The sequence below is a fragment of the Canis lupus genome, chromosome 25, assembly GCF_048164855.1.
Source record: "Canis lupus baileyi chromosome 25, mCanLup2.hap1, whole genome shotgun sequence".
Lineage (NCBI taxonomy): Eukaryota > Metazoa > Chordata > Mammalia > Carnivora > Canidae > Canis > Canis lupus.
The window spans coordinates 9,611,991-9,638,069 of record NC_132862.1 but is presented as its reverse complement, the minus strand read 5'-3'; the positions used below and the strand labels follow the sequence as shown (position 1 = coordinate 9,638,069).

At 37.4% G+C, this 26,079-nt stretch overlaps 1 protein-coding gene and 1 long non-coding RNA gene across 3 annotated transcripts in view; both read right to left on the bottom strand.

Moving 5' to 3' along the window:
• Window positions 1–26,079, bottom strand: part of NELL2 (neural EGFL like 2) — a 381,434-nt gene that overhangs the window by 110,137 nt on the left and 245,218 nt on the right. The window lies entirely within an intron of this gene.
• Window positions 8,977–14,147, bottom strand: LOC140617234 (uncharacterized). Its single transcript, XR_012017455.1, has 3 exons — window positions 14,018–14,147; window positions 11,109–11,183; window positions 8,977–9,080 (listed from the first exon to the last, which is right to left on the bottom strand). It is a non-coding gene; the product is annotated as an uncharacterized lncRNA (long non-coding RNA).

Here is a 26,079-nt window from a genome sequence, read left to right as displayed (position 1 = left end):
CAAGCTTGTTGCTCTTGTTTTCGTGTCAGTGCTGCCCTTAAATTTGGTATGAAACGTGTTCTTCCATTTATTTAGATTTATTGGAAAGAAAGGAAAGGTGATCATTAAGCTAGTGAAAATCTGCTGGAGAAAAAAAATCATCACCTAACTCCATGTGATTTTTTTTTTTTTCACTGAAAGCTCTTAAGGCCTGTTCTGCTTTAATACCTACAAAGAGCCCCAATGATATTAAAGAGTATATTCAACAAACTATACCAGAACAAATGTCTAAAAACAACATACATATGAAAAAGGAGCTCTTAAAATACAAAATTATCAGGGTGCCTGGGTGGCTCAGTTGGTTAAGCATGGACTCCTGATTTCAGCTCAGGTCATTATCTCAGGGTTGGGAGATCAAGCCCTGCATGGAACCTGCTTAAAATTCTCTCTCCCACTCCCTCTTCCCGTCTCCCTAAGAAAATAAAAAATAAATAATAAAACATAAAATTATCTAAAAGAAACAACCACAATATTTCAACCTAGACAGTCTGCCCCACTGCAGTTTCAGATGACCTTAGAAGAGTCCCACAGTTGGATCAGATACTGTATTCTGACCTTTTATCTTCTTACAGAAAATAAAATAATTCCTCAGATTTTAAAGGGTTGGGACTATGGGACAAAGGCAATCCATCAACCTTTCACTCTGTGGCTTCATTTTTAAAATGAGCTTCATTACAAAAATCCACCTCTTAGGGCATGTTATTTGAGTCTCTACCACAGCAAAATACAAGAGAGAAGTCCATTTTCTAGTCTGAACAATTGCATATGTTATTTTCCATATCCTTGATGAAACAGGAGATATGGATATCTTTTGTGCACTTTTATTTCACGCTTCTATATGTACTGTGTATAGTGCATGCAATTCTCTTTGACATTTTAGCGCTAATATCTTTTATATCCTTTAATATTTCTAATTGCAATAATGTTTATTGATATTATAAATATGTGTCAAGTTCTATGCTTAGAGTTGTGACGGTTATAAGATAAACGAGAGAATTCTTTTCTGGAAGATACTTATAGATGTTGCTTTCTCATAAAAACAATACACATAAATGTACATCTTTATGTGTGTTCATAAAGAGATCTGCGTGTGAATATATTATACAAGAGCGTGTGTGTGTGTGTGTGTGTGTGTAGACATGCATATGTATGCATATAACCTCTCTACGCTGGATGTGTAAGGATGTTAGGTAGCAAGATGGTGACTCATTTACACCTGTGTTTTGTTTAGTTCTTGAGAGGCAGGAACCAATTTAGGAGTACAGCAAAATCTTTTTTTCTGTCATTGAGAAAGCCACCTTTTTTAAGATCCGAAAAGGATTTTCTCTTCTGATGATATGGTTAGAGTGCCTCTTCTCTCTCTATTATACCCTTTCCAAGAATTTGAAATGGCTTTTACTCTAAACCTCATTTTGAATCACTCACTTTTACTTGATGAGTTCCCTTCAAATGCAGTAATTCTTTTCTCACTGTTTCTCACCATGGGGGCTCTCGTCCCAGGAATCACTGAAAGTGTTCAGAGGAATTGGAGGAAGATTTTCATCCACCAACCCGTCATCATTCACCTTCCAGGGTAGCGTGCACCCCAATTCAACAAGCCAACAGTTCTTCCCTTCTTACGCTCATTATTTGTCCTTTAGCCTTTGGCCTCTGAGATCCCAATCGGATTGCTGGCTGGATATGAAGAGAAATTTGACCTCAAGACCAGAAGATGTTGCTCAAGAGACATCAGAGTGGCAAGTGAGGAAGAATCCTGATCTCACCTGTCCTCATTCTCCCTTCTCTTTCTATGACACATCTTCTGACATCTCGGCTTCCTGCCCTTGCTTCCAAACTGCAAGCTTTACTTACCCTCCTCTCCAATAGACTCATCCTGCTTTCTTTTATTCTTCACAGTAGCAATTAAAAGTTTTAAAAAATTATAACTTGTAATCTTCTCCCTGACTGCAAGTGTATATTTTAATTACAATCAGCAATGTCCCGCTCTGGGGAAAACATTTGCTCTTTGTATTCACTGCTCTCATTCTTCCCTCCTCTAATTATACCCAGCACCTCCCTCATCTCTGCCTTCTTTCCTCTCCTCCCTTCTCTGGGGGCCTGGATGGAGTACAACTGGCACGGAAATATATTTAAAGGCTCCTGCTTTTAGTGTTATTTAAACATGTTGCACGTGTCTTCCCACAAATGATAAGAATCCATTCACTCATTCAGAATGTTCCTGTAAGATAAAGTGGGACAAAGGAGGGAGGCAAGGGGCAAAATGGATATATTTGCAGTCACCAAGGAATGGCTGCTGGTGTGAGTAGCATCCTGGGGCTCTGTGGCAGATCGACCGAGTTGAGTAGGACCTACTTCTCTGTTGACCGGTTCTGCTTCTCTGTCTTCTAATCTGGTGTCTGCATGCTCCATCCTCACCCCAGTAGACTCCAAGACAAAATGATAAACTAAATATGGGCCCGATATTTGTGTCTTCCCAAAGTTCATATGTTGAAGCCAAACCCCCAGCATGGTGGTATTAGGGGGGTAGACCCTTTGGGAGATGATTAGACAGGAGGGGTGGAAACTTCAGGAATGAGATTAACGCCTTTACAAAAGAGGCCCTAGAGGGATCCCTCATCTCTTCCACCATGTGAGGACACAAGGAGAAGACAGTCATCTATGAACCAGGAAGTGAGCTGTCCCCAAACAAGAAACTTGCCACCATCTTCATCTTGGACTTCCCAGCCTCCAGAACTATGAGAAACAAATGTTTGTTGTTTAAGCCACCCAGTCCATGGTATTTTGTTTATAGTTGCAGCAGACTAAGACACTCACTCAAAATTATCATTTTGAAAGTTGGACATGACTATTCTTAAAAGTCACAGAGCTATGAAAAACAAAATGATTGGATTGTGATTGGAAACCTTTGAGAAACAGAATTCTCTAAAAGAGAAGATGTAAATCATTCAGATATATATATTTCTAACTAACAATGTTAGGAAAAAAATAAATACTGATGAGACACACACACACATATATATACATATATATATTTTTTTCAGGACAGAAAAATAGAAGCACAGAGATTGATTTGCCCTATTTCTTTAAATTCCCATTTCCTTTGGTACTACCTAATTGCTTTAGTGGCCCAGCACCTTTGCCTAACCTGTGCTTCCCTCTATCATAGCACTGAATACCCCGGATTGCAGTTGTCTATTTAGTTACCACTCTTTGCTTCTAGGTTGAGATCCCCTTGATGACAAGGAAGATGGGTTTTGTTTTTAGTGCCCAACTGACATAACAAAGAATAGTTAGAATTAGCCCTGCTATATGGACACCAATCAACTTCCTAGCCATCCCTACACATCCTTTACCCTCAAGTAAAGGCAGTGTGTATATTTGAAGTGCAAATCCAGCTTCAAAAGTCAGAGATATATGGAGCTCAGCTCTGAAGTCAGACATATTATTACCATCAAGCTTTCTGCACGTACCCCTGCTATACCCTGAGCGCTTGGCAGTGCTTGACTGGAAATTAATGCTCCTTCCATGTTCGTTGATTGAATGTTTTCAGGCATAAAAAATGAATCAGTTTGGCATGATACACCAACAGAAGAGAAAATTCCATCTAGAATGTTATAAGAAGCTCCTGGCCTGAATACCAAATACTTGTAACAAAAGGCTTTCTTCAGGTCTAATTGGATTTATATTCCTAAATTCTCCTCTCTCTGTCCCCATTGAACAATTCTAGAGAAAAATCCCTGGAAAAGTTTTCATTATTCCATATTTAATCTAATCTAGCAACATGTTATCATATCTCAAAATCTTTCCTGAATGGAGTAGAAAAACTCCAGTTTGCCAGCACAAATGAAGTTACTCTTAGCACTTTTTCCTTCCTTGAGATTTTTCCCGCCAACCCTCTGTTATCTAAGGTAAAGTGGAACTCAAGCAATTTTTAAGAAAGAAGAAATGATATTAGAAGAACCTCAATCATAATCATTAATCTTCTCTAATATCCCTACAAAGTATTTTCCCTAGAAGTTTGAAATTGCATGGTATTTTTAAGTGGCCACACAAATACCAATATATTGGAGCGTACTCTGTTAAAATGCAAAAATATCCACCTCTAGCCTTATTTCATACAGCAGGCAGAATGATTCTTTCAAAACTTAAAATGATGATGACATCCCTTTTGCTCTCAACCCTTCCCGGATTCTCTTCATATTTTGAACACAATTTAAAGCCTTTGCTTTGGCCATAGTTTGCCCTGGGGAAGCCATCTGCTACCTCTCTCTCCCTCCCCGCCACATTGGCCTCTGTCTGTCCCTTGAACAGACAACACACCTTGCTGTCCCTCCTCTTGAGATGCTACTAACCCACCTGTTTTCCTGGCTCCCTAGCTAATTTATTGTAGGCCTCAGCTCTGAGGGGGGTGGGGGTTTCCTCCTTAGAGAGGCTTCTGTCTCACATTCCTTTCTGACCTGGACTCCTTCTTCACAACACTATGTGTGAAATTGTCTGCTTATGTATTTACAGTCTATCTTCCCCATTAGAATATAAGTTTCACGGGGGCATAGACCCCAGTTTGTTCACCAGTGTTAACTGAGGCACCTAAAAGAGAATTTACTCCCAGTAGAATTAAAAAGGGAAAGTGAACCATAGAGGTTGCATCCTTCGCAAATATTTTATTGACCACATGAAGAAACCAAGGCTCAAGATTAAATGAGTCATCCAAGGTCACAGTTAATCAGCAGCAGAACTGGATCTCAGTTATACTTACTTCTGGCCCAATAGCTTTTGATTATAAGAAAGAAACATGAAAGAAAGGAATGCCCATGCTGACTTCCAACTTGTCAGAAACTAACACTTTATGTTTTCCAGAAAAGTCTGTCTGTAAAAGCTGTAAGAGTTTTTAATCTCAGTTTATTTTTGTTTTCCTCCCATTCACCAAGAGTAAGTCCTAGTGTGATTTTGCAAATCCCAGAACGTGAAAGCTAACAGGGTGTGACAGCTGGTGTGTCCCATGCTCCTCACACTCAGTGGTCTGTAACAGGGTAAATGACACAATTACCTACTGTAATTACTGCTGCTGACAATACAGTTTCCCTGGTGAATGCGTTATGAAATTCAGAACTGCTTTTCTTGTCAATCCAATCCAAATCTCTTCCTACATATTTTGGGCAATATTTTGCTAAATAAATATATAAAAATTAAAGCCCAAATCTAAGCGGACCCTGATTACTTAGCGTAATTCAGGTACTTTGTATGCATTCTGCTTTCATCTAATTTTTTTGCACGAAAATGTGAATCATTTTAACAAAGTTTTGCTTTAAATCAAGAATCCGTTCTCACTGGTTACAAAGACACACAAAATACTTCACAGAAATACAGATACACCAAAAGAGTCAGAAATGAATAAACAAAGCATTGGCCAAAATCCTGGTCTACAGCAGTCTGCTCTACAAACTTGTTACTTATTTCATTTCGACTCTAAAGGCACTTAATACTTACAGACACAAACAATTGTAGTATTTGACTGTTCTAAGTTTGGCTGCCAGCCAAAATCCTATACCAATTACAGGTAGGCTGTCAAAAAATAAAAATGCAGAGGGACACACTGGTCTACAGATATAACTTATTTTACTTTTCTTCAAAAAAGACTGCAATTACCAAATTCCCATTCTAAGACTGGGATTAGTGGATTGAATACCTTAAATTTAGTATTAAAAAGAATCCCACTTAGGAGAAAGTAGCACAAATTCTTTTCGCAAGCATAGTAAGGAACACACTCTTTTCTCCCTATGGATAACACCAACATGTTAACAGAAGTACATTAGCAACTAGATGATTTTGATTTTGCAAATAAGTGGTTCCTGCTTTAATGATGCAATATATTCCTGGAAACCACACCAGAAGGCCGATTATCATTAAATGGAACTAATCATGTTCTTATTGGCTTCACATGTTCTACCAAGGTCTGGCACCATCAGCAAAAACCAAAGAATAAATGGGTGAGGAGGTCAAAAGCAAAGGACGTGTGCCTGATAATCAATGTTGAATGTGCTCAGTGGTGAAAAGAGGGCTGATATGCAATTCAAGCACATAGTAACTTGAAAGAGTGATCTCTATTCCATAGCGACACAAAAGAATCGGACCCATCGTACCTTTTCAATTTAATATTCCCTTTCTTTGTAACAAAATTAGAGGAGGTAAGTGCCATCCACACCTCAAGATGGAAGCACTAGAGGAATATCAAGAATGATGAGTCAAGATAAGGATATATATCTCTCTGTATACAGAGTAATGTACTAAGAGGAGAAAATTTTACATTTTAATATATACCAACATGCAATGCTAGTTAATGAAGCAATTAATATAGGATGATTACTTTTGCAAGTGAAAGCCATGGTAAATCAGTAAATCCTTTCTGAATATTTTAGACTTTCCTGTTACCCAGTGGTTTCTAACTAATTGTAGCATACCCACCCATAAGGTAGACAGTGGTAAACCATTCAGTTACTTCCTCCTGTATGGCACAATCAAGGGCAAAATTCAGTCTCATGCAAGCCGAGATTGAAGTGCTAAATCCATTATTCCAATTTCCAATCCCATTGTACCCTATATAACTCTCCCAACCTGAGAACTGCCCTCAGTTATTGGTCAGTATTTTGTCTCAAGGTGTTTGGAACTGCTAATTTGTCTACCTATTTGGACTAATTTCTATATGCAATATTCTTCTGCAGGCTTTTCCTCCTTCAAGAGCCCAGTGAGGCCTTATCTGATCACATAATCTAAGTAGGTCCTCAGTGCTGGTATCCATAACATAACTTCGTAGCAAATAGCATTTAATAACACTCATCCAGTTATTTGTTTACTAGTCGTCTACCCCCCTACATAGCAAAGTCCATCGAGAATTGTTTGACTAGCACTGTGTCCAGCCCAGAGCAGGTTTTTAAGAGATATGAACTAGATTAATGTGTCCTTTTCCCCCTCTCTATGCCTTTTATCACACTTCATAATTTTAAATTTGAAAATTTTCTAGGTCTGGAGACTAGTAAATATGCAGTTGAGGGATAACAGCTTCTCCAGTCAATGTAGAATAACTGCATAATATCAGGTTTTTATTTGAATGCAGTTTTATTTCAGGAGACATGATATTTTAGAGTATCTAAATTTGGATGAAAAAAAGAGTCCAATAATATAATTTCATTCTACTGTATTAATTTTACTTAAGAGTGAGAATTATTTCTATAAAAATAGGCTAAATTATAACTTTCAAACTGAAGTGTGAAAGGGTATAATTTCAATTTCAGCCTATTAACAGAGTCCACTGTAAAGGCAAAATACTGGATCAGCGCAGTTTAGTGTATCTTTTTAAAAATCACTTGGAAATCACTTCAGAAGAATTAGAAAAACAAGTTTATTGAAGATATGCTTCCTATTAATGGGATTATCCAGTCAAGAGAATTAGCTGAAACCAGATTGATTTTTAGAGGATTAAAATATGAAGTTACAGAATGTACTGTGTTTCAGAGAAGGGCACAGGGTTGTGTTGTTCTTGCAGTAATGAACTAGAGGTAAGGGCATCACAAAGATGCCAGAGGCAAGTTGGCCTGGAAATGTACAGATGTCACCTTTGTAGTCACATACATTACTACAAGGTCTTTATGGACAGACTCAGCATTTCAGAGATGGATTGGGCACATCCAATGAAATAATACACGGAAACTCTGGCACTTCTGGGTTAAAAGGTTATTTTCCTCGTTCATTTTTATGAATATTATGGTAATTGAATAAAAATGCAGACAGAAAATATTTATTAGCAAATCTTTTCCCCCAGACATCGCCAGCAACCAAACAGACTGGCTTGCATTATCTTCTATTTGCCAATACTCTCATATATTTTCAACTCCACTGCAACTGTTACTTCCTAACCTAGATCTAGAAGTACATGAAGGTTTTAGAATATCGGTTTCCTTTGGAAATTTCTTTCTTTTTCTTTTTAATTTGGGATCTTTTTTTTTTTATTTTTATACACATGACAAGATTTTACACTGAGAATAGTTAAATGGTACAAATTTACATTCATGACGAATGTTAAAAAAATAGAAATTTCTTTTCTAATCTGCCTTTGTCCTTCTGAAAAGATTCCCATAAATAGAACTGACTTGACGAAAAAAGTATCTTTTAAAAAGACAGGCTTACTGGTTACATGTTATAATAAATAATGAAGCACAAATATGTGATCCTATGTTACTAATAGCCACATTAATTATGTTGAGGTTGGTTCATTATCCATACAGCAGCAATATTTATATGCATATTTTGCATATTTAACATTTTACTATTTGGGGTATATATAATTTATATTGTTATAATCAAGTAGAGTTGGTATGAACAGGAAAATGCCTCATCTTTTGCTGGCGTTTATAATCAAGCTTATGTTTAGCTACTACCTGTTGAACTTCTACAACATATGAAGTACTATAACATGTGATTTACCTTGTTCTTTGATTTGATCTTCACAACAATCCTATGAAATAGGTATTGGTATGAGGCAAATGAGGTGTACAGGAGTTCATCTAAGGCTATACCTTTGAACTGGGGGAGCTAGGATTCAAAGTCAGATCTGTGGAATTCTACGTGTGAACTTTTAAACACTAAAATAAGACCTAATCAATCTAATTATCTTCTTCATTCAAAATGTTGTATCTTATGAAAAGTAAATATACCACCCCTTAACTGTCCCAGTCATATGGCTACACTGCGGATTTGGTTACCCAAAGGCACTATTCCAATATTCAAGATCATATAATCGGTATTTCTTATGAGTTTCACTCTGGGACCACCCTTTAAAGTCAGGGGCATGTCCTATTATAAGCATTCCACTTTACGGATGAGATTTAACTAACACACATCAACAGAAGAGTCATAATGAAGAGACTTATTCGGAATAATAAGTGAGGAAAGAGTGATTTTTATAAAAAGGATACTCCCACAGATTTAGTAGTCTTATGAACATTGTTTTTTGAGTAACGTTGAATGGAACCGAGATTAGACATGTCCTGTGTTTCAAGGGGCAAAATAAGATTGGCTTCAGTCAATGATCCAGAAACACAGTATTTATTCCATGATAACTTCTTTTGTATTAGCCTCCTTGCCTAAAATCCCCTTTCTTCACCCAATTGACCCAAATTATATCCTTCTTGAAATACCTAACTCATATTTCATCACTTTAACAAAAATGTTTCTGAGACAATCCCCATTAAATTCCTTATCCTCATAACTCCTAGGAAATATCATATTAGCTTCTTTTGATTACTCTTATTTGTTATAAAAACTTTCAAACAAACCTCTTTGAGAATAGGACCTGTATCTTTTGAAAATGAAAATAGATATCTAAAAAAAAAGATATCTATAAAAGCTACTAAGCAAATTAATAAAGTAATTAAAAGCAAAATTTTCACACATTATGGGAAAACACACTTGAATATCCCTTGGTTTAAGAAAGAATCCCAATGGAAATTATGAAATACTTAGAACTAATGACATAGAATATTAAAATAAAGATTAGATAGAAATTTACAGATTTAAATGCATTCATTGAAAAAACATGGCTTTCAAAACAGCAGACATGGGCATCAGTATTTATTAGTAGTGTGATTTTAGGCAAACTACTGAATATTCCAATGCTTCATTTCATCACTTATGCAATGGAGCTCATAACACCAAATGTATTATATTATTTTGAAGATTAAATAATATGTGTAAAATATCTAGAACTATGCTTGACACATTGGAGGAATTATTTTTTAATATTATCAACACTTTCACTGAAAAAGCCAAAAAAACCCAAAGTGATGAAGAGAACTGACATTTAACTAGTGGCATTAACACATTTAAAGGGAGAAGAAAGTGGCTGCACAGTTTGCATTCCCACTAATGTTCATTCCCTTAGTGCAAGAAGGTTCCTCTTTCTCCATATCCCAGCCAACACTTGTTTCAAAACAAATGAGCCAAGGAGAGAGAGAGAGAGAGAGAAGCAAACCAAGAAACAGACTCCTAACTATAGAATCAAACTGATGGTTACCAGAGGGGAGGTGGATGAGGGGGTGGGGTGGGTGAAATAGGTAATGGGCATTAGGGGTGCACTTGCTGTGATGAGCATGGGGGGCTATATGGAAGTGTTGAATGACTATATTGTACACCTGAAACGAATATACTGTGTGTTAACTAATTGGAATCAAACAAAAACTTTAAAAAAAGTGTTAATAAACATATAAGTAGAAGCCTTTGGAAAAAAATAAAGGGAGACAAAATAATATGTGCACTAAGCCTGGAAAAGAGAAATTGAAGGCAGTGGAATTTGCTATCTTCCTCCTTCATTATCTAGGGAAAGAGCACACTGACCAAAATACACCAGTATTCCAGTCTCCTTATAATCATCTCATTAATTCTTTTTGCTGTAACTATAATTCAATTATCCCTCCAGTTTTTGTACCAAAGGAGAATGTTGTAACTAGGCCAGAGAGAGAAATAGTCTTCTTGACTACACTAATAGAAGAGGCTAGCAGTGAAAATTGTGTGTATTAAAAAAATAGGAAGAAAAGGAAATAGGATAAGAAAATAGGAAGAAAAAATATGACCCCATAAAGAAGTAGGGGGAAGAACATGCAGATAGACAAAATAAAACCTACAGTGGTCTGGTTGTTACAGGTCAAGAGGCGAGGGCAGTGGTATAAAATGCCAAAAAGATATAAGCAAAGGGATTTATTATTTTAAAAAGATTGTATTTATTTATTCATGAAAGACAGAGAGAGGCAGAGACATAGGCAGAGGGAGAAGCAGGGTCTCTGTGGGTAGCGTGATGTGGGACTTGATCCCAGGACCCCGGGATCAAAGGCAGGGACTCAACCACTGAGCCACCTAGGTGCCCGGAGCAAAGGGATTTAAAGTAGGCATTTAGGGGGTCACTGATGATTTCCATGGGAGCAAATTCAGGAGAAGAGAGAAAGAAGCCAGGTTAGAAGAGGTAAGTGGTAAAGAAGTGCTGGTGAAGCCAAGTAGTAAACCATGTTCTTTACATATTTTACCATTAGTTAGCTAGAGTGAGGTCCTCTCCATCCTATAAAATGCCAAATCCACAGGAACTATTTTACTCCGGGTGACTAGAAGTCAGTCAAGAGAAGAGAGAAGTCACAAAAGGTAATACATATATATCTTAAATACTTTTAAGTTAAAATATATAAATGAATATTTACTTGTCAGTCTCGAATGGAAGCCAAGTCTTTTGCTTTGAGTTTCTTAAAGTGTTCCTTTCAGATGTCATACCAATTATGTATTCTGTAGGAGTTCCAGCATTAATTTATTTAAAATGGAACGAAAAATTAAAGGCACCTGCAGAACAATCTGTAGAATTGTAGATTTCTATGATTTTTCCCGATGTTTTATAGCTTTCTTGCCTACCCCTAATTTGATAACACATGGCTTGCCTCAACCAAGTTTTTCCTACATTTTCAACTTACTTTTTTTTATGTGAAACATTTTCTTTTTGAGAAATATTAGCTTATTTGGTGGGTTGGTTAAGTTTTGGTTGGCTAAACGTACTTCTACTACATAGGGAAAATTGCTACCTTCCTTTCCACACTCATACTACCCCTGTAAAATTCCTTACCCTAAGGGAGAACACATTTGGGTATAGTAAGAGGTTGCCAGCTGAAAAGCTCTGCCTTAAAATAAGTCTATTAATTGATTATATATCCTAATATAATTGACACTGATCCAATTCCTTCTTATACAACTTAAAGAGCTACTTTAAATAAGAAAATGTATGTGAAACACCCTGAAAACTGTAAAGCACTTATAAAAGTAATTATTATTAGAGAGATGATTTATACCACTTGTCATTTGGCTTTAACCCTTCTGTTTACCCAACAATTGTTTATTGACCACCTATTGTATACCAGACATGACTGGACACTGGATATACAATGATGAAAACACAGACATGTTTTCTGCACTTGTGATGCTTACAATGAAGGAAAAAGGAATTAAACAGATGGACAGACAAGCCACAGTGAGTGTTATAAAAGAAAAAGTTTTGGATGTTTTGAGAATGACACAGTAGACCAATATTAAATTAGCTGGTCCCAGATAACCCTTAAAGATCTGAAGAATGAGTTACAATCAGTCCAGCAAAAACAGAAAGAATTGTTGCAAGCAGAAAGAATAGGATGGGCAAAGGCTCAAATGTTGGCAAGAACCTCATGAGTTTGAGGCCTGAAGAAAAGCTGGGTGTCTAAAGAGATATGAGACAGAGGGATTGACATGAGAAAGGGCTGGAAAGGTAGGCAGAAGTCAGATTGTACAGCACCCTTTAGGACACATTAAGAGATGACCTATTTTTTACCTTAAGATCAATGGGAAGTCACCAAAAGGTACTAGAGATTTAAAAAAAAATCACTGTGCAGTGGGGAGAATGGGTTGGAACAGGGCAAGTATGGAAGTAAAGAGGTCATTAAAGGATGGGGTCCTTGATTACAGTGGGACATGGGACATGGAGACACATAGAGAAAAAAATACAGATGAAATTGATAAATTTACTAATAAATTAGATTATTCTATTAGTTTGGGGTGAGGGAGAGACAGATGGCAAAAGAGAGATGAAGATTTAAGCCTCCTTGAGGATTAGGCCTGCCTAGAGGGGAAAGTAGAAGAGAAAGTCTACACATAGCAGATATGATTGTAAATAATAACAAAAGGATAAACCACACAACTGCATATATTTGCTTGACATTCATGAACCTGTGCAAACTAATCCTTTTGCAGCTTTGTTTCAGCCACTCCATCACATCCCATTCCTGACACACACATAAATCATCCTAAGTTGAACTGGACCACTTGCTATTTCCTAATAAGGCCTTGAGTTCCTTTCCTTGTTAATCTTGACATCTTACTTATTCTTCACAGTCACTATGTACTCAGAATGCTCAATCTAGAAATGAGTCATGTTTGACTCCTCCCTTCCCCTCGTTCTGTACAACCCATAAATCACAAGTCCTGATGATTCTCCTTCAAAGTATCAATCTGTCCACTTTTCTCCATTTCCAGGGCTATTACCCAGGTCAGGACCATCATTATTAACTGCCTAGAAGAGTCTCCTAACTGGCCCTTCCAATTCCACTTTCGCCCTCCAACCAAACCATTTTCCAGTTTTTACAGGCATATCTTTAAAATATAAATCCGATCGAGCCTTTCCTTTGCTTAAAATACTTCAGAGTCTATGATATCTAGACTAAAATCCAAGCATTTTCCTTGGTTTAAGATTGCATGATTTGGCCCCATCCTATCCTTCATTCTTACCTATGCCACCATCTTCTTTCCTCACTATGCTACAATCCTGATGCCTCTTTTTCACTCCCTCCAACACATTAACCTTTTATGCTAGCTGAGGGCAGCTGGATATGCCTGGCAGTCACTATCTTTTCCCTAGTATACATTTCCAAAAGGAAGCTGGAAATTCTTCGGGGTCAAAGACTTATTTGTACAGTCCCAGTGTTTGATATAAAGCTTATCTCCCCTGATGACTTGAGAGGCAACCTAAAACCATGTGGATTAAAATGCATATTACTCAAAGCAAATGCTCAATAAATATGTGCCAATTGTTTCACAAATATGAAAGGACTAAGAGACAATTTTCATGAACTTTCAAGCTATCATCATCATCATCACCATCGCTGTAATTTATTGAACACTTACTATGAGCCAGGGACTAAATGAAACACTTTTCACTGAATCTTTACAACAACCTCACAAGGTGGAAGCTGTCATCCCAATTGTAATAATAATGATAAAAACTAAGGCTGAAGGGGTAAATATTTTGTTCATTGTTATTCAGCAATTAAATAACAGAGCTGGGATTTTAACCCTGATCTGTCTGTCTCTACAAATAATTAGTCATTCCACCTTCCTGAATTACTAAGAGCTTAAATTAAGGACTTACATTTTCTCTTACTTTGGGGGAAAAAAACATTTTAACAATCCCAAATTTGTAAAAATCAGTACATGTCTGATCAGTTTGTACATTCTCTACATTGTTTAGATATCTTACGCTGATAGTGCACTGCTTCAGTTGCTATTTTCAGAACATGGTTGCCTAGCAACAAGCATTATCAGACTGAATGATATTCCAGATTGCATTTTGTTATAATATAGTTAACACAGTATTTACATAGAAATATTTGAGGAACAACGTGAGCAAATTTAGTGAAATGAATTACAAAGCAGGAACTCTACAATAAAGCATAAACAATAAGGTGGAAGCTTTTCTGTCCAGGAACACTTTGGTTTTCAAATATTTCCAAGTCATCAAATGTATGTGGAATCCAATGTGGTTGGGAGTGATAGCAGGGAACTGAGGATGGTAAAACTTGAAAATTGAAGCAGTTAATAGTAGTAAGGTCGGAGAGAACTATGGTTACTTTATGAAGGGGGGGAAAAACGCTCCACAGATATCAGATCCTATTCAGGATTCTCACAGCTACCTTCTTTTGGAACCAGATGTAACTGAGAAGGAACATATGGCTAGCTCCACACAAAGCCATCACCATGAGCAAAATAAGCAAAACAAAGCACACACTGAAAAATAGTGACTTCAATACTATCATCTTCTGACATGGAAAATAAATTCATGGGTAAATATGGGTACGGAATACACACCCAAAGCATGAGCCAAGAACAATGTGAAGGGATGACACCTCCTTGTCAGCTAAATCGTATTTCTCTTCCCTCAGCTTATTTATTAAAACAATCTATTTCCAGAAGTAAGTGATGAAGTCAATTGTAAAATTCAAGCAAAATTACTTCATGATAAAAAAGGGATTTGAACAAAATGAAGGATAATGAAATGATTCACTTTTTTTGCAAGACATCTAGTAATCCCAGTGTCTGATATAAAGCTCATCTCCCCTGATGACTTGAGAGGCAACCTAAAACCATGTGGATTAAAATGCGTCTTTTAGGACTGATGTGTTCTTAAAAAAAAAGAATAGGGAGAAAAAAATAAATTATATTGAAGAAGGAAAGGGAGAAAAAAATAAATTATATTGAAGAAGGAAAGGAGAGAAAAGAAATAATAAACAGAGTAAGGTGGCAGACTGAAAGATCCCAGGATTTGCCATCTGAAAAGCTAGTCAGGGGCCTGGCGTTTAAAAATTGTGAGGTCTTGTACCAGTTTAATTTCTGGAGTAAAAATTTTCTCCTCTGTGAAATGGAGATAACATTGCCTGCCTTGCCTAATTCACAGATTTCTGTGAAGCTAGAAAAGATCGATCAGTGAGGTCACTGTTGCACTTTCTCACAGCTCAGTTTATGAGTCCCAAGGGATGGGTGTGAGCAGAGAGAACAGGCTGGTAGTTTGTCATCTAGGCAAGGGTTTCCAGACAATTCTTAACTTGATAATTATGCTATCCAACCTGAAAAAGATTTTGAGAACTCATATAATTTATTAGAAATCAATGAGAAAAATATCAGCAGCCAAAATAAATAAAAGGGTTAAGGGTTATGAGCACACAATTCACACACACACACAAAAGAAAACCAAAAAGCAATATACATATAATAGAACAATATTCATATTGTAAATAAAAGACATTTAAAAATACCAAGATAGGTATATCTTGGTATTTTTGCAAACCTATAAAATTTATAGGTAAAAAAGGGAAAAAGTATCAGCACAAATGAAAGTTCAGACAACCAGCCTTCTCATATACTGCTGGTGAATATAAATTGGTATGAACTCTCAGAGGGCAATTTCATATTATATATCTCAATATCTCAACAAAAATGTACAGAACCTAGGTCTAATCATTCTCTTCTATTTCTAGAAACGTATCCTAAGGAAATTATCGCAGAGAGGCTTACAAAAATTCCTGCACCACATATTATCTGAGACTGACATTTTGAAATCAAAATTTCAACTCTACATGACTGGCTAAATAAATTAGAATTTATTCTATAGAGTGTTATGCCATCATCATAAATTATGTTGTAAAGTATTGTTGGTATAGGAGAAAATATTTTACTAAATTAATAATTTTAAAAGTCAAAAAAAACAGTATTACAGTATGATTCCAATTTAATTTAAAAAGGTACACATATATTGTATACACTGATAAAAGAATAAAACTATTTCTAAAGTATTAACCAGCAGTATCTCTAGGAGATGGGATACTGGGAGATTTTAATTTCCTTTCTCCCTCTTTGGGCTTCTCTGTATTTATTTTACTGGAGATATCTATTACATCTGTATCAGAAAAAAAATAAGATTCATATACAAAAGAACACATGTAGCAATGTGAAAGCAGCAAATTTAGGGTTTCATGTAAATATGGTACATTTGAATTCACCAATGTTAGGCTTTTTAAATACATGATTTGTTTTCCCCTGGATTTCAGAAGGTTGTTTTTTTTTTTCTTTTTAAAGATTTTATTTATTTATTCATGAGAGAGAGAGAGGCAGAGACACAGGCAGAGGGAGAAGCAGGCCCCACGCAGGGAGCCCGATGTGGGACTCGATCCCAGGTCTCCAGGATCACACCCTGGGCTAAAGGCGGCATTAAACCTCTGAGCCACCAGGGCTGCCCATTTTATTTTTTTTTAAGATAAGAGACACAGATGGAGAGAGAGGTACAGACACAGGCAGAGGGAGAAGCAGGCTCCATGCAGGGAGCTTGACGTGGGACTTGATCCCAGGTCTTCAGGATCACGCCCTGGGCTGAAGGCGGCGCTAAACCGCTGAGCCACCAGGGCTGCCTTTTTTTTTTTTTTTTTTTTAAGATTTTATTTATTTACTCAATAGGGTTTTTATCTGAATTCATTTTGGTGGGCTGGTTCTATTATGTGTGTAGGACATACAGATTTTGCAAAATTAAAAATAAAAGCTTATCTAAACTTTTAAAAATACTTAGAAAATGTTTTAAAAGGTTAGAAACACGGGTAGTAGTTTCTACTTGGAAAATATCAATAAATTCACCAGAGAAAATATAATCTAATCAGGGAGATGTCTGATAGGATAAAGCAACTAGAAAGGAATAATGCCAGAAAAAACATTTGGGTTGAAATTGCCTCAAATCTGCATTTACTACTGATACAGAGGAAGATTTAGCTATTGATATATTAGGAATTCAGAGGCTAATGCATACAGAGGAACAAACTCATTCTATTTCTCTGTTGGGATAATCTTGGAATAACACATTCAGGTCATTATGTTGCAGTAGAAGAAAAAATATGGACATAACAGGTTTGGTTTAGTAAAGAGCAATAAATAAGAGTAAGATGCTAGCAGGATTGACAGGGATACGAGCTCATTGTGTGGCATGTAACTGAGTTTAATTTTGGATAATATATCTGAGATAAATTCTAGGCAATGTATTTAAGAAATGACAAAGAACCCCAGCTGTCACCTACTAGTATTTATAAGGCATATCCTGAATGTCTCCTCAAATAGCATCAGGGAAGTATGGCACCTGGATGTAACAAAGGAAGAAGAGTCTTAATTTAATTCAGGCTCAGCTTTCTGGTGAATCATCTGATCATCAGTCTTAGGAAGGCACTAATAAACCCCACAGATACCCTATACTTAGCAAGGTAAAGTGTATACATACACAAAATTCCATACTCCCTAATACACTTTATGTTCCTTAGAACTCCGATGCGATGTATTTGATGCTCTTGTTTGTTAATCAACAAATCTCTGTTAAATGAATTAATAAACTCAGATATCTACCGATATTCATTCAAGTCCAGGAACTGTTCTAGGAACCCAGTGATGAACAAAGCAGAACCAGGAGATATTTTCCCCCGCTTTCAAGGAGCTTACAGGAGTTAAGGAAAGATAGGCAATAAGTAAGGAAAACACATGAAAGGGATTCTGTGGATTAGCCGCAGAGGGTAACACAGCAGGTAAAATGATGGGGAACCACAGGGCATGGCAAAAAGGCTGTTGAGAGTGGGCGTGGGAGGGATATTTAAAACCTAAAAGATGAGGAAGAGTCAATTGTGCAAAAGGAAAAGAGGAAAGCATTTCAAGTAAAAGAGACAAGATATAAGACTGAAGAAGAAAGAGGTTTGGGATTTCTTCCAGAACATAAAAAGAAGTCAATGAGACTAAGCATAAGAAGCAAGACATAGAGGAGAATGAGCTAAGGTAGGAGAGGTAACATTAATAGGGTGTCTTAGACTTGTATAATAGGAGGGAGACAGAGACAAGGGTCTGGATTTGAGCTCCTATTTAAAAACCTAAACAAAGAGCATGCAGATGAATTGAGTGTGGAAGGAATCAAGAGTGTCCTCAATGCCTGTAGCTGTACCAAAAGTGTGGTGGCTGAGGCCAAGATGGGTAAGACTAGGAGAGAAATGTTTTCCTATTCCGAATTTCAACTTGCTCCTTGGGTACAGTAATCTCTTTTACAGTTGAATAAGAGAAGAGAGTATCATAATATCTGGCTAAGCATACGCTATTTTACAGCTGTGGTTGTAGGCACTTCAAAAATTTAGTACTTTTAATCTTGACAATACCTTTATACAGTGGGTATAATTTTTCCATTTTACCAACAGAGAAAGAGCTTCAGGGAGGTAGAGCAACTGGTTGAGTTTCCCAGCTAGTAAATGACAGGTTTCTTCAAATACCCCTCACTTCCTAACTCCTAACCAATATTTTCCCATCATTTCTTCCCCCCACCTCATTTTGCATCCATCCTTATAATTTTATTCAAGCAAATGACCGGAACACATTGCTTATAACTGTTTAGCAATCGTTTTGTCTTTTATTTGTTTTCAATTAAGTGATAAATGACTATATTTCTACCTCCTCTGAGATAATAAAGTCCCCAAAGATATAGGTCTTCCTTATATTTGTATCATCCATAGCACTAAGAACATGTCTCCAAATTGCAGTTAATATTTTTGAAAACCACTTATGCCAGGGGCTGCTGTCAACTTCTTACATGTGTATTAAACTCATCCAATCCTCATGTTGCATGTGAAGTACATAGTGTTATTTCTATTCCCTTTTTATAGACGAGGAAACAGAGGCACTGAGAGAGTTAAGTCACCTGCTGAAGGTCACTCATCTAATAAGGTGCACAGACAGGATTCAAACTCAGGTTGTCTGGCTCCAGAGTGATGTGTGTGAACAATACTATACTATCTACTGAGTATGAAGGAAAGAAGACACCGCAAGGAAAGAAACCAGAAAAACTTGAATGAATGGAGCTTAAAATCACTCTTTATCCATGAAGGTCAAATACTACTGGGACACTTAATTATCTCCTCCCTGAGCAGTCCTATCACTTAAAAGCTTACAAATGTGGGATGTTATTTAAACTTCTTTAGTTTCAGTTCCTAAAGGAGTAAAATGCGGATGATAATAGTATACTGAGCTGCAAAATGGTTAAGAGAAAATGCATATAAAGGGCTTAGCACTGGAGCACCTGGGTGGCTCAGTGGTTGAGTGTCTGCCTTTGGCTCAGGTCGTGATTCCGGGGTCCTAGGATTGAGTCTCACTCAGGCTTCTCACAGGGAACCTGCTTCTGCTTCTGCCTATGTCTCTACCTTTCTGTGTTTCCCATGAATAAATAAATATTTTTTTTTTTAAAAAAAGGACTTAGCACTGTGTCCTGCATATAGTGAACATAAAGGTTAGCTCTTATTATTAGCAAATGCCTAATGTATAGGTGCTCAATAATTAATTGTTTAATGAATGCCTGGTTTTATCAGTTCTGTAATAGACGACATACCAAAGTACAATAGCACACACCCATTCTAAAATCTAGAAGGAATATGAGGCTATGACTAGAAACCAAAAGCATGCAAGGATGTACCTAGGAGTGGGTAGCAGAGTCCCCTACACGATTCTACTGGGACTGGCTCTGATACAAAACCTGATGGACTTGAACCTGAAGATGGTGAGACTTGGAGCCAAACTTCACAACTATATGTTTTGCTCACATATCCATACTCTGGGGGACAATTTTGCTTTCCTTAAAATGATGGAAGAAAAGAATAGCTAAACGTTATTTCCTCTTCTTATATGAATGGGGTTTCCCCACTTACAATAATTGAGAATTTGAGCAAGTTACTCAACCTTTCCAAGACATAGCTTTCTCATCTATCCAGAGGGTTCTCTGCAGCATGAGATATTATAATATTTAGCTACCTAGCACAAGGGAAGCATTCACAAGATGATAAGTATACAGTCTAACTCTAAGACCAATACTGTCCAAACCTGAGGCCAACTCTTAAATTCTATTGATGAAACTACTTCTGAAAAGACAAAATGCACTGATCAGGTGAATGCTTTAGCCAATCACTTGTTTGCTCTCATTTTAATAGAGATAGGCTATCAATTTTAATTAATTGATTGACGAAATATTTATGAAATTCATCAAGTTTTATTCTGGGATGGGGATGAAAAAGTCACAAAGCCTATCTTCAAATAACATGTAATTTAATGGGAGAAGACAGATGGGTAAACTACAAAACCACTAAACCAAACAGATTTAATTAAGAGCTATAGAAATGCAGATGAAGAAATCTATTGAAAATGTCACACTGTGAATAGGAAGGTAAATACTAAATCCACTTGAGCTTCATGCTATTAACTGATAAATAACTCACATTTTCTAATGAGAAGATTCAAAGATACTTCATACAGGTGAGACCATGTTTATTGAGGCATAGAAGGTGAGTAGCATTTCAATAAGCAAAGAAAAGGGTAAAAAAAAAAAAAAAGCTGTTTAGGCTAGTAAAAAAACCACATCAACAAAGACATTCTCAGCAAATGGTGTAATAAAACCTGCCATAACAGAATAAGAGGAGTCTAAAAATCCAATTGAGTAAAATAAAAGTAACAACATTATGAAGTTACTGAGAAACACTATTTTTGGTTGGTTGTCCAGTTACTGTGTGCCACATTATGTGGCTGGAAGGGCAGGGGGCAGGTGCTGCTGCTCCTGGTTTCAGGCAATATAGCTACTCAGTTTTCTTGGCTGAGACGAGAAGGGAGCGGAGAGTCCGCTGCACAGGTCACTATGTCTGGATAGTGGAAGAGGTGGGCGGAAGCAGACAGGGAGGTTATAGGGCTAGATGCTGAGACAGACACATGTTGGGGAATTGAAGTCCTCTGCTAGATCACTTCAGGGCATGTTCTCTGCTGAATTCTTGCAAAGTTAGATATTCTCTGAATTGGACTGCTAAAATCTCAGATGATGTAGGTCAGTTACTTCCTACTCCCCTTCTTACTCCCCAAAACTAAGACCTTTAGTTTGCCCAGTTTGAGAATGGGGGCGGGTGCCAATTACATCAGCCATTTGTAGGATAGTGTGGTCCCTTATCAAGTTTTGCACTGCATTGTTGTATCTTATGTATGTATCCATTGTGTTCCACTATAATAGTTTCGCAAAGCAGAAGCAGCCTGTGATTTGTAGAAGGCGTAGTTGGACATGAAGCTGGAAAGACAGACTGCTTTGCTAAGCTGTGTGAATGTTATTCTGTGGGCAATGAAAAGTCACTGAAGTTTCTAGAGAGGGAAATGACCACACTGAATAGGAAGACAGAGCCATTGATAAAGCTGAGGTCATCATGTGGCCAAAAATTACACACAGTGAGATTATCAGTAGAGTATCTAAAATGTCCAGGACAAAAACAATGAAGGTTTGAACTGAGATAGGGACAGTGAGAATAAGAGAGCCAACTTATATTTTTATAATGCTTCGAAAGGTCTATGGTATTCTATTTTCTAAAGTCTTATTAGCATAGAAACCCATGCCAACCAAGCAGATTAAGGAGTAAGGGCAATGTAGATTCTTTTCTTCTCACTTCATCTCTCTTTATCTCTCATCATTATCTCTCATTTTTTTTTAAGTAGGCTCCATGCTGGGTGTGGAGCCCAACACAGGGCTTGAACTTGCCGGGCTTGAACTCACAACCCTAAGATCAAGACTCAAGCTGAGACCAAGAGTTGGACACTTAACTGACTGAGACACCCGGGTGCCCCTCAGCATCATCTCTCATCATCACCTCCCTCTTTCTCTCTCTCTTTCTCCTGCTCCTCGCCCCCATCCAGCATCTCAACTGCCTCTCTATTCTGGAAACAACATCCATTGTGTGAATCTAGGTAGGAAGCAGGATACCCCTCCTGCTACGGAAGCCGAAAGAAGGCAAGACATGTTCTCTCCCAGCCAAGCTCCTGCCACTTGGCAAATACATGGCCATGTGACATAAACTAAAACAACTACATGCTTCTGCCTAGGAATTTCAAGCACAGAATGGGTAATGGGAAAGCAAAGAGATCATTAGCATTCATTTTCAGTGTTTTGTGTCCTCACACAGCATCTGGCAGTGGCCCCCAGCAGCAGGGGTGACATAGTGTGATCCCTCCATCCTGAGAAAACTGTTGCGGTGTTGAAGATTCCAGAGATGCCTTGATCTCTGTACATTTTCCAGATTGCTCTTTGAACTTTGTATGTATTCTTTTTAGGAAATCCCTTGATGCTTAAGACAGCCAAGTTTTTCCTATTCCTTGCAACTAAAAGCCATGACTACACACAACAACTCATATTTTCCCCCTGTTTGCTGACAGGAAACTGAGATTCAGAAAGGTTGGGAGTTGCCTTTGATCACAAGGCAGGTGGTAGACAGCTGCTAGGGCTCTTGACCCCATGCGTTGTCAGTTGCTTATCAATGTATTCATCAAATTCTGCATAAAAATGTGGCAAGTTTTACCACTAAAGGAGAGGTAGGTAATACCACAAATTGTAATATGTGCAAAGAGAAGCCAAACAAAATCCAAAGCATCATTTATATCAGCCAAACTAAGGCCTATGGCCCCAGGCCAGCTCCTCCAGAGGAAGACTTGCAAACAGTAACATGTCCTCTTTCACTAACTCACAGGGAAATCCTGCAAATTCAATCCACATGTTGTATTCTCTTTGATGATTACATTATATGTAATATGCCATCACCTCCTTATCAGACATTGACTGCTACCCCTTCTGAGAGATACAACATCTGTCAATGAATAGACAGACGACTAGAAAACAAAACAACATCCAGTATTCAACGGTTTTACTTCCATGGACCTTTTCTAGTTTATCAACAAATTATATGTGTTTTTGGTCTAAACAATTTGTTCTGTTATGAACTTTGTAATATGCTAAAATTTTTAGGAGTTTTAAAAAAATTGGCCAAGTATCTGACCAATACTTGAAGGGCATAAAGGTTCTCCTTATGACATTACTACTTAAGTTTATTATAATTTAATTTCACAAAGAAAATCAATATCGATGAGTTCCAAATTTACTGATATGTCTGATGGTTCTTCTGGGGTTTATATCAATGTGACTTATGGGTTGAATAGAGTCATGGATCATAAAGAAGCCAAACTTTTGACATTATTTCTATATTAAAATATCCATGGCTTAAGATGGCTATATTTATGCTCACCTAATACTATAAATCATAGGTTGCAAACGAAAAATACTCTAATTCATGAGTCAGAAAGGCAAAGCAGATGGATGGGGCAGACTGGCTGTAAGAATTCTAGTATCCAAACATGAGTTTTCTTACTGGAGCTGTGGAGTCTGATTGACTGGGAGACGAGAGTGTGGTAAACTGGAAAGGACTTCTAAGAGGGCTGCAATGATACCGACCCAGAACTAATGGAGAACAATCTGGAAATCTGGCTAGAAATCCTGATTTTCATAATGAAATCTTTTGACTGTTTAAATGTTGAACCACTAAAATGTTTCCAAAGCCAAATATATTGTCCCCGAGAGCCAACTGTAGCCCACAGGTCACTAATTTGTGACTCAGAGATAGTCTTGCTGTCATGGAGCCTTCTTGAATGAAAAGGTCATTCTCAGCAACCCTGCACTCCACGCAGAGGATCTATGGCAGCAGCAATCCTTCAACATTCACCTCAGTCTATAAATGAATTTTTAAAACAGTGCTTTCCAAATTATTGTCTGCCAACTTCCTCCATATTATTAAGTTCAGAATCTTTTAAAAGGAGGCAGATGAGAAAGATACTACATCAGCATTTGACCTACTATGTTTGGGGTAAATGTACGGTCTACTTCTGCATAATTTTTTGCGTTGGTGTGTTTGTGTTCATTAAAAGCCAACTAGGAAAGTGTTTTAAAAATAATGAGCATCCTTAACTTTTACACCAAAACCAAATATGAGAAAAGCACCCCAATCATTAAAGTGAGGAATTTGGGCATAAATATGAACTAGATCCCCACCTTCCCAACAGACTATCACTTCATGTCCCCATAAACACCAGACTTACCCTCGAATTATTAGAATTGAATTATTGCTCCTCAACAACTGGCAAAGAGATTGTGAAGTTATTTATTTATTTATTTATTTATTTATTTATTTATTTATTTATTTATTTATGATAGACATAGAGAGAGAGACACACACACAGAGACACAGGAGGAGGGAGAAGCAGGCTCCATGCTGGGAGCCCGATGCGGGACTCAATCCTGGGACTCCAGGATTGTGCCCTGGGCCAAAGGCAGGCACCAAAGCGCTGAGCCACCCAGGGATCCCCGAGAATCATTGTAGAATATAGTTGAGGACTATTCAACTAGTTATCTAGCAATAATAGTGAATTAGGTTTTTTTTTTTCTTTTGTTGTCATAACAAAGCATTCTAAACTCAGTGGCTTGAAACAACATAAATTCATTACTTTATACTTCTATAGGTCAGAAGTCTGACATAGGTCTATCAGGCTAAAATCAAGTTGTCTGCAGGGCTGCATTCCTTTCTACAGGCTCTGTTCTCCTGCCTTTTCCAGCTACTCATGGTCCCACGTCCATCTTCGAAGCCAGTAATGTTGTAACTCTCTGACCATTCTTCTAGAGTCCCATCTTCCTCTGACAACAGTCAGGAAAGTTCTTTTGTAAGGACTCATGTGATTAGGTTGAGCCCAACCAGATAACACAGGATAATCTCCTCATATCCCTGTCTTTAACCTTAATTAGGTCTGCAAAGTCTCTTTTGCCATGTTAGGTAACATATTCACAGATATTGGGGATTTGGATGTGGATATCTTTGGAGGGCCACTATTCTGCTTACCACAAATAGGTACATAATAACAACTCCTACTTATAACTGCACACTGTTCCAGCTGTCACACTCATTACTTTGCATACGTCATCTCATTTAATTCTAAAAACAGCATGTAAGGTAAGTTATATCATTCCACTTTAAAGATGCAGAAATAGGGCTCCCTGGGGTGGCTCAGCAGTTGAGCGCCTGCCTTCAGCCCAGGGTGCAATCTTTGAGTCCCGGGATCGGGTCCCGCATCAGGCTCCCCGCAGGCTTCTCCTTCTGCCTGTGTCTCCGCCTCTCTGTCTCTCATGAATAAATAAATAAAATTTTTAAAAAAGATGCAGAAATAGGCTAAGATGTTAGACAAGTTGCTCAAGGTCACAGCTAGTAGATAGCAGAACAAGGACTCAAACCTAAGCATGAATGAGCTAGTATCTGGAAGCTAAAATGCCACAAAATGTTCATGGAGAAGAGGGGGTCTAAGGAGATTATGATTTGAAGTGGATGCACTAACAAGAGAGACCCTGTGGACTTCTAAGCCATTTCCTTAGTCTTGCTTTTGTCGCTGTTGCATTTCATAACATTTAATGGACATGTGTATGCAAATCCATTGTATAAAAATGCTGCAGGTAGCAACTTAATGGTTATGATTTTATTCTAGAAAAATTCTAAAATCAGTTCTCATTAGGCCACACTGACAATTTACTTTCATGGAGTTCCAGAAACACCAACAAAGCATTCTGTCTTCTTTGAAATGAAATACCATATCACCTTGATTCTAGGTCTGCACCGATTGTTAGAAGTATGATCAATTTAATAAACAACTCCTGGGCAAAAAAAAAAAAAGGAAAAAAAACATAAAAGAAAAAATAAAGCACTGACTCTTCAACATACATCTCAATTAGAACGTGCACAGACTGAATGAAATGTTTCGGAAAGTGTACAT